This window comes from Musca vetustissima, unplaced genomic scaffold (assembly GCF_032173495.1).
Source record: "Musca vetustissima isolate MV318-11 ecotype Yass unplaced genomic scaffold, APGP_CSIRO_Mvet_v1 utg15412, whole genome shotgun sequence".
Classification (NCBI taxonomy): domain Eukaryota; kingdom Metazoa; phylum Arthropoda; class Insecta; order Diptera; family Muscidae; genus Musca; species Musca vetustissima.
In genome coordinates, this window is record NW_026877509.1 from 1 (window position 1) to 13,536 (window position 13,536).

The following is a 13,536-nucleotide window of genomic DNA, read 5'->3' on the forward strand; positions in this document are numbered from 1 at the left end:
AACTGGCTACAGTTAGTTTCGTCGGTTTTTCGCAATTATGGCCCAAACACTGGAAATTTTTGCATGGAGAAGGGGATCGGGCCAAAGAATAACCATGCCTGTTTTGATAAGGATCGGTCAATATTTAGCGGGTCAAATGGACACTGGACTGCAAGAGGAGTGGTCGACCTTTAAACTGGTACTGATTATTGTCGTATGTACTCAGATGTGGGAGTTACACTTAAATGTTTACAGGTGCTTACGTACTCAGATATTATTTAGTAACCCATTACCACACTAGAGGGCGGAAATATGGAAATATAGCGCTCATCACTTTCACTAATATCCAGGTATGGTCAAGGACAACGCCTATAATTTTCGGTGATGATCAGCTAATAATGTTGGGATTAAGTGGACCGAAAACGGATTTTTTTTGAGTCGATCTACAGGCCACAATTTAAAGCCGAACATCACAAAACAACCCACGTTGAAGGCAATCTGGACAAGTAATTAGAAGGACTGTACGGAATATTAGTAATATTTGTGGTTGGTCATGAGGGTGCAAACATCGCGATATATTGCCCAAGCTCAGAATGTGGTACCACAGAAAGTTAGATGTTCATGGAAGTTGTGTAGGGTATCAAATGGTCGGCCCTGCCCGACTATACTGCTCCGCTCACTTGTTTTTTTTTTTTTTTTTTTTGTTATTTAATTTTTGTTTTCGTCATAGGAAATTAATTAGTAGTTCGTAAAAAAGATTTTCTGAGAAATTAATTAAAGAAAATTTATCAGAGCTTGCTTTTTAAAGTTTTTCTTTTAATTCAAGATAAAAAGCCGTAGGAAAAGTAGTAAAGACGGACTGGATCACCACTATGGGTATATTGTACATATGTATCCTAATACATATGTAGTTTATGCCAATTTTCCCTCGAATTTCCTGCAAATCGGTATATATGGAATTTTGTGCACTATTTACATTAAATCAGACGAAAATATATATGGGAGCTATATCTAAATCTGAATCGATATTCTCGGGACTTAACACATATCATTCTACACTCAATTCAGTACACTATGCCGAATGTGGTGCAGATCGAAAAATATGTATGAACTTTGGAGCACCAATTACATTAAATCGGACGAAAATATATATGACAGCTATATCAAAATCTGAATCGATTTTCTCGAAATCGAAATATAGGTACTTTGGTGTACTATTTACATTAAATCCGACGAAAATATATATGGGAGCTAAATGCAAATCTTAACCGATTTTTTCCCAATTACAACAGGGCTCTTCCTTGGGCAAAATAAATGGGTCGAGCCAAATTTCATCCAAATCGGATTATAAATGCGACCTGTACTTTGGTGCACAAATTACTTTAAATCGGACGAAAATATATATGGGAGCTATATGCAAATCTGAACCGTTTTTTCCAATTACAACAGGGCTCTTCCTTTGGCCAAATAAATGGGTTGAGCCAAATTTCATCCAAATCGGATTATAAATGCGACCTGTTATTTGTTTGCAATATAACGTCAACAGACGGACATGCATAAATCGACTCAGAAAGTGATTCTATGCATACTCTCAAAAGGAGCCATGTGCCTATCTCGTTTCCTGTTACAAACATATGCACAATAACACAATACCCTGTACCACAGTGTGGTGAAGGGTATAAAAAGGGTGGTACCGAAATGGATGGAGAGTTATGCCAAACGTGTATCATTATTCATAGTATGTAGTGGGAAGATTAAAAAAAAAGTACAGTCCCAAAATACTGAATATGGGGAGTATAGCTCTATGGAGGCTATCCCAAAAAAGTGACCAAACTTGATTTTCTACCCAATAAAAATCCAAAATATTAAATTATGGCCAATTCGGTTATACATGCTTAAAACCGAATAATGGGGGTTAAAGCTCTATGGGGGCTACCCAGAAACATGGACCATTATTGACAACTTTTGGTAGGAAAATTTATCTCCAATGAGATTCCAAAATATATAGTAGAAACCAATTCGGTTTGAAAATGTACCTAAAGTCTCTAAAATATCGAATAATATGCTTGGTCCATTATTGATAATTTTTGGTAGAGTGTTTTTCTAAGGAGAATCAATAATATCAAGCCAAGCCACTACGGTTGTAAAACGTGATCGGTCTACAAAGTACAAATATCGCGAAATATTACCGAGGCGCGGTAATTATAGATCCGCAGAAAATTAGAGCTCAATGGTCCGACTTTACTGCTCAACTCATTGGTTTTCATTAGGAAGATTTTCTACCCCGACAGAACTCAAAATAAGAAATTACAGCAAATTCGTTTAAGGGGACCCCCCATTCTCGGGGTCAAAATTGTTGTTGATATAATTCGAATCTACACTAATTAAACAATGTCCCTACAAAATTTCAAGTGAAAATCTCAAGAACTCTTGAAGATATATCCGATTTATTGTGTCAACATCAAGTGACGACTGAAGGGCTTCTTAAACTTTAAACGAGTTTTTCTCTAAACATTTTTTTGCGAATGGCGGGCACGATAACTCAAAAACTAATAATCCAATCGGTTCCAAATTTTGCAAGGCTTCTCTGAGAGTGTATAGCTCTCGTATGAACTAGGATAAAGCCAATCGGTGAAGATCTTCCTTATTTTTTAACATGGTTTTTGGTAAAAAATCGGCGATTTTCCAAAAAAAAATGTTCAAAGGTCCACCATTTTGTTAATTTTAGAGCGAAGTCAATAATCCTAGTTCATACGAGAGCCAGACATGTCCTCTTTCTAACACAGTTGGAATTTTCGGATTCCGATGTTCCAGTGAGGAGTTATCATGCCCGCCATCGAAAATGTGGACTTTTCTTTGCACCCAAAAAACAACAACAACAAATTTTTGTAAATTATTTTTCTTCCTTTTTAAATCTTCAAATATATATGTGCCAAGTTACAAACCTTAACAAGCATTGGTATTCATTTACCAGCCCATTTAAAATCTTAAAAATAAAAAATCGAGAATGGGGGGGGTTCCCTTAAGAAACGTGCCAGAAATCCATGATGGCTATACCAACGCGTTGACTGATATATCCCATCTTCAGTAGCAAATATCCTACGAGTAAAAATAATGTATAAAATTTCAGAGCAATATTCTAATTGGACACGGAAAAATTGAAAAAAAATCAAGTTTAAGGGAACCCTCCTCCCCTCTTTATCGATTTGAAATTTCGGAGATTTTCAAACGGCTGGTAAATGCATGTGCATTACATTGAAGACTTTTTTGCATATTTATATTTGAAAACTTAAACTTATATAATTGTTGGTTGGTTGTTGTTTTTCTGTATTTAAAGAAAAGTCCTTTTTTCCATGACGGGCATGATTTCCGACCACTGGAACGTCGGAATCCAAAAATACCAACGGCATTCGAAATAGCACATCTCTGGATTTGGTATGAAGAAGGATTATTAACATCGGACAAAAATTAATAAAATTTCGGACATATGAAATAAGATTTTTGGATAATTCCCTATTTTTGACCACAAACTAAGATAGATGATAAGGAATGTTTGAGAAGCACTTTCAACGACATTTGATGCTAACACAATAAATCGGCTATATATTCAAGAGTTTGTGAGATTTTCGCTTGACATTTGTATAATAAAACCAGTGAGCTGAGCAGTATAGTCGGACGGTGCCGACCATTCGATATCCTACACAACTACCACGAAACTCAAATTTTTTTGAGATGTTTATTCCGATCCTGGGCAATATTTCGTGATATTTGCACCCTCTTGCCCGATTAGAGGTAAACAGCAACTCTTCCTCACCCTGACATATTTTCCGAATATTACGAGTATTCAGTACAGCTGTTGTCCAAATTCTCTTTACCGTGGGTAGTGTTGTGATGTTCGACTTTCACTTGTGGTCTATAGATTGACTCGAAAATAATACAAACAAATTAAGTTTTTCGTCTATTTCATTCCAACATTATTATCGGATCATTACCGAAAATTATAGGCGTTGCCCTTGACCACAACTGGAACCTCGTGGAAAATTTCAACGCGATCTGCGCTATAGTTCCGCTCTCTAGAGTGATAATGGGTTACTAAATAATATACGAATACGGTGATACCTGTAAATAATTAAGTGTAAATCTCACATCAGAGCACATACAACAATATAATTGGTATTAATTTAAAGGTCAGCCACTCCTCTTGGATATAATATCAACTTTTCGGGTATATGTCCTTCAGGGGTAGATATATAGGCGCTATAGAATACAAATTATGTAATTTTTCACACAAAAGACAGGGTCCATTTGACCCGCTAAATATTATCAAAACAGACATGCTTATTCTTTGACCCGATCCCCTTCTCCATACAAAATTTCACGATGTTCGGGTCATTATTGCGGCCTCTGGAGCGACCAAAAAAACTGACAAAAATGTAGTATTTGGTCCCCTAAATATTAACCGACCTTTCCCAAAAACAACAGGGGTCTTTATTGGCCAGAACCCATCCTACATGCAAAATTTGTTCTGTATCGTGTTTACAAATTATAATGGACAAAGTCAGGGTCCATTTGACCCGCGAAATATTGACCGATCTTTATCAAAACAGACATGCTTATTCTTTGGCCCGATCCCCTTCTCCATACAAAAATTTCACGATGTTCGGGCCATTATTGCGACCTCTGGAGCGACCAAAAAACCGACAAGAATTTAGTATTTGGTCCATTTTATCCCCTAAATATTAACCGATCTTTATCAAAAACAATAGGGGTCTTCATTGGACTGAACCCTTCCTACATGCAAAATTTCGTGAAGATTGGTCCATAACTGTGGCCTGTATCGTGTTTACAAAATATAATGGACAGACGGACGGACGGACACACATGTCTAGATCGACTCAGCTAGTCGAGATATGACGATCGGTATACTTAAAGGTGGGTCTAGGACCAATATTTCGCGGCGTTACAAACTTTTGGGGCTGCACAAAGCTATAATACCCTGACAACATAGTTGTGTAGGGTATAAAAATAACAAAACAAAATACAATTTGTTTAAACCCTGACGGCCTCCACCTTATGGCAGAAGCTATAAAAGCAAATTTATATGCAGAACATTGACCCTGATAATTTGCCCCTCTAGTGCGTATGATACATATATGTATACCCATTGAATAATATAAATTATACGTCATATAGGTTAACAAATATCAAACGATTTTATTTGTTCATAGTGTAACTAGTTGTATGTGTATGTTATTTCTTAACTCTACTTCGATATTTCCATTTTTATTAGCTATTTACGAATGAGACAATTCATCTAGTTTTTTCATGGCACATAACAGAAAACACATTACGAACACATAAATATGTGGAGACAAGCAAATATAATTATATATTTTACTATAAAACATAGCAATAAATATTACAAGGCCATATATTTACTTTAACAATATTCGAGAATTTAATATGTTTTTCTTTCATTTTATTTTCATAGTAAAAGAAATTCCTTTTGCCAAAAAGCATTTGCCAAAGATTCGTTGGCTTTTCTTTCCTCTTCGTTTTAAAGTTGTGCGTAATATTTAACAATTCAATTTAATTTATATAAATGCAATTTCTAGCAATAAAAATCGTTATCTCTTTGAATGTTACAACGACGAATGACATTCCAAGCATTCGAGTTTTTTTTTGTAATTTTATTTACCAGCTCTCACTTCTTTCGTTCATTCCACCCACCCAGCGTCACAATCTGTTTTCAAGCGCACGTATAAATCTAACAAATCAAATAGTAAATCTTTAGAGTGCGTGTGTGTATGTTTAGTTGTTCAGTATGGCTGTGAGAAATCTATGTGGTGTCTTCTTTTTTTCCTATATTCGAATTCAAAAGGATTTTCGAAGAAAGCTGATTCCAAAAGAAAACCAGCTTAAAGTAGCATACTTTAACATCATTTCGTTTCGGAATTTCCTTCAATTTTAAGTAATATACAAATATATATATATATTTATTCATACATACATTCTTGGGTTATCTGACTCTTGGATGCATTTGACAACAATTGGAGCTTTTGTTATATTTAATGATGTATGTATATATACGAAAAAACATCATGATACTTTAGTGAATAATGGGGTGGAACGTTGAATATACGTATGCTACTGCATATTATATCTTTTATGCCTCGATGATGATTTTTTTTTTACTTTTCTTACTCCGATATTTTCAATCGATTCAGATATTTGTCTGACATACTTCATGCAAAATGTTTTTGATTAACACGGAACATGCTTCAGATTTATACATAGCTCCCACAAACAACTAATATTATATTTTAACATTTAAAATTTGTTCACTCCTCCCACCTGTTAAACAGCATTGCATATCAACAATTGTTAAACTTGCGCACACTATTATTCACACGCTCACACACAATCAGACACCATACACATATACATACACGAAAAGCACTCAATGCATTGTAAGATATTTACATTATACTTTATTGCAGCAAATTGAATTCTTCATGTGGGGAAATTAAGGATTTTTTTTTCGTTTGCTGCATTTCATCCTTTCCTTTCATCAATTCTTATAAAAATACAAATACAATTTCCTAACCAAAATCAAGATGATGAAGAAATCGACGTCGGCGATGGGTAAAGGAAATATCGACAATCTTTAACTTCTAAGTTTGTTGATTACTGAACTAAAGCGCTTGATTCAATAGCAACAGACGCTGATACAACTTTCAGTTCAATACAAATTAATGGATTCCAAATAATTACGTTGTAAATGAAGTGTGTGAAATCAAAAAAAAAAGATGTAAATAATTTAATTTTAATTATCACTCAATTAGGTGCGAAAAAAGTGAGTGGAAATAAGAAATGAGCAGAGATTATTTTTGTCTATACTAAACAACATGCGTAGTGTTAGAAGTAATACACCTCAGTCTATATTATTTAATAATGAAACGGATTATTCATTTGCTATAAATCAATTGGAATTTAAGTTTCTCAGGACAATAAATTGTCGTTTATACGGATAGATTAGGGTTCTTTAAGTTACAATTTGTAGGAATTCGGGCAAAATTATGTATGGAAGCTGTATGTAAATTTGGACGCATTTGAGCAACCGTAGCATACACCAATTGGTACGCTGTCCAAAATTTATCTCGACCAGAGAAAAGCTTTTTATTTGAACCGAGACAAAAATGTCAAACGGTTGTACTTGCTAACAAACCTTAATACACATCCCTCTAAATACAATTCAATTCCGTCTCAATCGAAAAAACGGTGGGAGTTTGGTGCACCATTTATATAAAATCGGACGAAAATATTAGATTAGGAAAAAGAAATCCATTATTTTTATATGAAATACAAGTTATCAACATACGACCTTTGTATAGTCACATAGCCCAATATGCCTGATGAGCCGCTTAAGGGGGCCCTCCCCATTCTCGGGGTCATTTTTTTTATTTAATTCGAATCTACACTAATTCAAGAATACACCCACAAAATGTCAAGTGAAAATCTCAAGAACTCTTGAAGATATAGCCGATTTATCGTGTCAGCATCAAATGACGGCTAAAGGGCTTCTCAAACTTTAAACGCGTTTTTCTCTAAATATTTTTTTTGCGAATGGCGGGCACGATAGCTCAAAAACTAATAACCCAATCGATTTAAAATTTTTACACGTGCATACTTACACGTACTCTGTGAGTGTATAGCTATCGTATGAACTAGGAGAAGATCTTCCTTATTTTTTTAACTTGGGTTTTGGTAAAAAATCGGCGATTTTCCAAAAAATATTTTTTCAAAGGTCCACCATTTTATTAATTTTAGAGCGAAGTCAATAGTCCTAGTTCATACGAGAGCCAGACATGTACTCTTTCTAACACCGTTGGAAATTTCGGATTCTGATGTTCCAGTGAGGAGTTATCATGCCCGCCATGAAAAATAAGGACTTTTCTTTAATTACAAAAAACAACAACAAAATTTTTTTGTAAATTATTTTTTTTCTATTTTAAATCTTCAATTATATATGTGTAAAGTTACAAACCTTAACAAGCTTTGGTATTGATTTACCAGCCCATTGAAAATCTTGAAAAATTAAAATCGTGAATGGGGGTCCATTAATTTACTCTTAAATTCTCTTTCTAGGACATTTTACACGAAGTGTTAAAAATCAAGCACTTAAATCGCCATTACAATAATACGAACATTCCCTATTTTAAATTTCAACAAATTTTTAACGGGATGCAAATTTACCATTATTTTAAAGATTTGCGACTTTGTATACATGCATTTAAAGGCATAAAGAAGAAGAAAAAATTGACAAAATGTTGTTGTTTTTTGTAATTAAAGAAAATCCCTTCTTTACGGCGGCGGGCATGATTGGAAATCACTGAAACATCAAAATCGACAAATTCTGACGCAATTGGAAAGAGTACTTATCTGGCTCTGGTATGAGCCAGGATTTTTGACTTCGGTCCGAAATTAGGAAAATCGCGGACCTTGGAAAATTATTTTTATACCTTTCACCACACTGTGGTACAGGGTATTATGTATTGGTGCATATGTTTGTAATGGGCAAAAGGAAACCAGATAGACACATGGTTCCTTTTGAGAATATGCATAGAATCACTTTCTTAGTCGATTTCCATGTTAAATTGTAAACAAAGTACAGGTCGCATTTATGTCCCGAATTGGATGAAATTTGGCATAGGTCACTTATTTGGCACAAGGACGAACCCTATTGAAATCGATTCAGATTTAGATATAGCTCCCATATATATTTTCGTCCGATTTAATGTAAATGGTGTACCACAGTCCATATATATCTTCCGATTTACACGAAATTTGGCACAGCGTACTAAATTAGGTCTAGAATGATGTTTGTTGTGTTTCCTGAAAATCGGTCCAGATTTAGATATAGCTCCCATATATATTTTCGTCCGATTTAATGTAAATGGTGTACCAAAGTCCCTATATATATTTCGATTTGCACGAAATTTGGCACAGCGTACTGAATTAGGTCTAGAATGATTTGTGTTAAGTTTCCTGAAAATCGGTCCCTATTTAGATATAGCTCCCATATATATTTTCCTCCGATTTAATGTAAATGGTGCACCAAAGTCAATATATATCTTTCAATTTGCACGGCATAGCGTAATGAATTAGGTCTAGAATGATGTGTGTTAAGTGTCGTAAAAATCTGTTCAGCGAAGAAGGGAATTTGATGGAGCTTTTAATGACACACGGACATTTGACCTTCAAATTGGTATCATTTCATAGTTTGGGGGGAAAAGAAATCCATTATTTATTTTCATTATTTTTTTGTAAATGGTTTAAAACAGATTTTAGGTCGATTTTTAGTTCCTGGGCGATGTTACGACTGCTATCATTCCGGTCAACTTCGATTATTTCTCCGATTTTATCGACTTTTTCGACAACCACAGGTAGGTCGTGCGTGGTGCATCTTTAACATCAAAAATTCATGAACGGAATCTACCAAAATTGCACATAATTCGCTATTACCATAAACTCGATTCACAATTTTAACCGCTTGGCTTACATTTTCGCCTTTGTCAAGGAAAAACTGTAAAATGTACCGAATTTTCTCTTCGCTCACTTCCATTTTAACACCCTGTAACTCACAACTGAATGCACCAAACACAAACCAGTAAAATAACTTACAGCGAAATGTCACGCTTCCAATGAGCATAAATATGAAATTGTTTGATCGATACTTTACGAGAAATCTATCAGTACAGCCATCAGCTGAAAAAATAATAAATTTCTTTTTCCCCAACCTAATATTTCCACGGCTAGCTGAGTCATGTGGCTGTCCATTATAAACTGTAAACAAAGTCCAGGCCACTTCTATGGACCAATCGTAACGAAATTTTAAATGGACCCAATGTGACTTCGTCAGGTCGAGTTTTGCACGGACGGACGGACCGTCTGCATGTCCATCTATTATTGAAATTAAATTTGTCACAGCTCATTTATTTAGTCGAAGGTTGAAGTCTTTTGATCTCCATATACATATATTTTTGAAAATTAAACACATCGGACAGTGGAGGAAATCAATTGTCCAATAGAGATATCCTGCTGACATTTTGCACAAATTCTGTCTATACCTACCTAATAAATATCAGCGTAGTTATGCTTTCTTACATTATATAATTGAATGTATAACCTAATTTTGAGAACAACAAAGAAGTCATCATCGTTTTTCATATGCAACATATCTTTGGCACATATGTGTACACTGGTGGATATGGAAAACTAAACTGACCCAATTTTTACCTAATCAAAACTAAAGTCACATTTTTCTACGCAATAACCATTACTTTTGATTGCGAAAGCACACTTACGAGACATTGAATCTAAAAGACGCTCAATTTGTTCCTTGGATATACTATTCCTCGCAACCTGAACCTGTGGGAAGAGATTATGTTTGTTTCCTTGTGAATCTCGTTTCACTTGTTTACAAGGTTGAAAATCTGATGATTGTGGTGGTCATTTTAAAACCATTAATTTCAGGGTGCGAAGAATGATTTGAAATACGCTCTTTCTCACGAATGCTCACGCGCGAGAATTCGAATGTTTTCAATATATCGCGAATGACAAAGTTACAATGCATGAACAAGCATTTGCAAACTCTCGGGAATATTCGCATTGTACGAAAAATGCTCGCGAGCTCTGTTAAAAACAACAACAAACAAAAATATCATAAAAAAAGTAAACACTCACATCGAATGAATAATGTGTGTGTGTGTAGCAGAAAGTGTGGAATAACAAAACACATGTCCAACAACTATTGAGTTCACAAACGTTTTTTGTTGGTGTTCTTGTTACTGTTTTGAGAATTCGGGAATGTTTGTTTTCATTCGTGAGAGAATGTCAGAAAGAAACGAACGATCGTTTTTGTGTGCTCCCACTCGTTTGTTATGTGTGTACAAACATTCTTTGGCGAATACTCGTTTGGTAAAGAATTTATCGCCATAAATTCATTCGTGAAATGAGCACAAAACGAAAAGAATGTATTTTAATTCATTTACGAGCGAATTTTTGCGCACCCTGCTGAATTTTTACTCCCTCAAGTAGTATTTGACATGCTGCCTTGTATGATTCAGACTACTGTGATGCTGAAACACCCAAACAAGTGATATGTTTTCTTCAGAGAGGGGAACTATAGCATAGATGGAACTCTATAAAAAGTAAAACTGTTCAATACCAATATTGACCCACCTGCATGCTTCACAGTACCCTTGAAATACTGAGGCCTGAGTCTTTATTTTTTAGGTATTCTTACCGCAAATTTGTTCGTGTCTGAGCTCAGAATATTAAATTTTATTTCATCATAAATTTTAATTCATACGATAACAATTCCGTCGAACTCCTAATTGGGGTTTTTTGTACTTCTCTGAAATTTTGTGAAGCCTTCCTCCGTGATGATTTAGTTGATTTAAACCGACTTCTTGTATGTATCCAAAGTGGTGAAGGGTATCATATAGTCGGCCCAGTCCGACTTTACTAATTTCCTTACTGGTTATATTTGCAGGAAGTCAAATTTGAAGACAAACACTTGTTATTATAATAAAATCTTTTTAAAAATTATCTATAAGAATACAATTATCTATATATAACAAAAATTTCAGAGGTCATCTGTTTGTACAGTACAGTTGCCTTTGTCCATGCAAAAATTGAGTCAATTTAATTTTCCATACATTATTATTTTTCAAAATGACATTTACATTTTTAGTTGCTTTGGTTTTGGCCACCAGTGTATATCGAAAGTGCTGTAGAGTATCACATATTCGGTTCCGTTCGACTTTTGTCTTTTCTTTAGTTGGTTTTTATTAATGTGTTAGTACTTTTAAAATGTTTCAGCATATTTTTAATGTTTCATCATGATTATCATGCAAAAATTCCGCATTCTCAAACTCCACACAACATTATGTACTTGTACCTGGCAAAAAAAAAAAAAAAAACATTTCTGGGTAACATGTTCCATTGTAATTTCTGAAGAAAGAAATTACTTCGAATCGATTTTCCGAACAACTTAATTAAAAATAACCAATTTCAAAGATTTTAATTTTTTTTACGAAGTTTTCAAATACATACATATATCCCTACTAATCCCAACAACAGTTCAAATGTTGTTATTCTCTCTATTTTGTTACTTTCTGTGTTTTTTTGGCTACCTCATAACACATTTTGTTGATTTCTAGAAAAAAAAAAAAAAACACAAATACACACAGTCTGAAATTCCGAAATAACATCTGCCATTTGCAAAATCAAAATTTCATTAATTTTTGATTTGTTCCTTGGGCAATGAGAAGTAAATATGGCAAGTTACACATCTCAAATTTCTTTAGTGCACCAGTTTTTTTTCTCGGAGTTAATTCAGTTTTTTTCATGTTCTCTTTTTTTTGTTGTATTTGTTTTTACTGTAGACCAACATGATATTCATCATGTAATTTTAACAAGGCCCAAAGGTCTTGGCATCGATAGTATCACCAATCTGCTGTGAATGCCAGGCATCATGTGTCCAGAACCATGGTGGCTGGCATAACCCATCGACAACACTTGGTCGGGATTGCTAAAATGAAAAAAAAAAAATGAAAAAATCACTCTCTTCCTTACACAGACACACACACACTCCACACCACACAAAGAATTTATCACATTCCGAAAATCTGTGTTAAGAGAAAACTTCACACAGCAACACAAATAGAACTACAAATTGAAATGGCAACGGCAACCGGGCAAAGCAATTCAAATGGAAATCACAAGAAGCACCAGCAGTTGTAGCTGCTGCTGCCGAACAGCAACCAAAAAATAGAACAAAACCTAGGCTAACTATGAATGAAATTTTTCGAGCCTAACCAACATAAATAACTGCTGGAGTTTTACACATTTTCCACAGTCGAAAGGAGAAAAAAAACAACAACAATACACAAACCAGTGAGCGGAGCAGTATAGTCGGACGGGGCCGACCATACGATACCCTACACATTCCGAGACTGGGCAATATTTCGTGATATTTGCATCCTCTTCCTCACGCTGATATATTTTCCGAATATTACGAGTATTCAGTACAGATATTGTCCAGATTCAATTCACCGTGGGTTGTGTTGTGATGTTCGGCTTTCATTTGAGGTCTATAGATCGACTCGAAAATAACACAAAAAATTAAGTTTTCGGTCCACTTCATTCCAAAATTATTATCTGATCATCACCGAAAATTATAGGCGTTGTCCTTGACCATAACTGGAACCTCATAGAACATTTGAAAGCGATCAGCGCTATAGTTCCGCTCTCCAGAGTGATAATGGGTTACTAAATAATATACGAATACGGAGATACCTGTAAATATTTAGGTGTAACTCCCACATGCGAGCACATACAACAATATAATTGGTCTTAATTTAAAGGTCAACCACTCCTCTTGGATATAATATCAACTTTTCGGGTATATGTCCTTCAGGGGTAAATATATACGTTATAGAATACAAATTTTGTCATTTTTTCACACAAAAGCCAGGGTCCATTTGACCC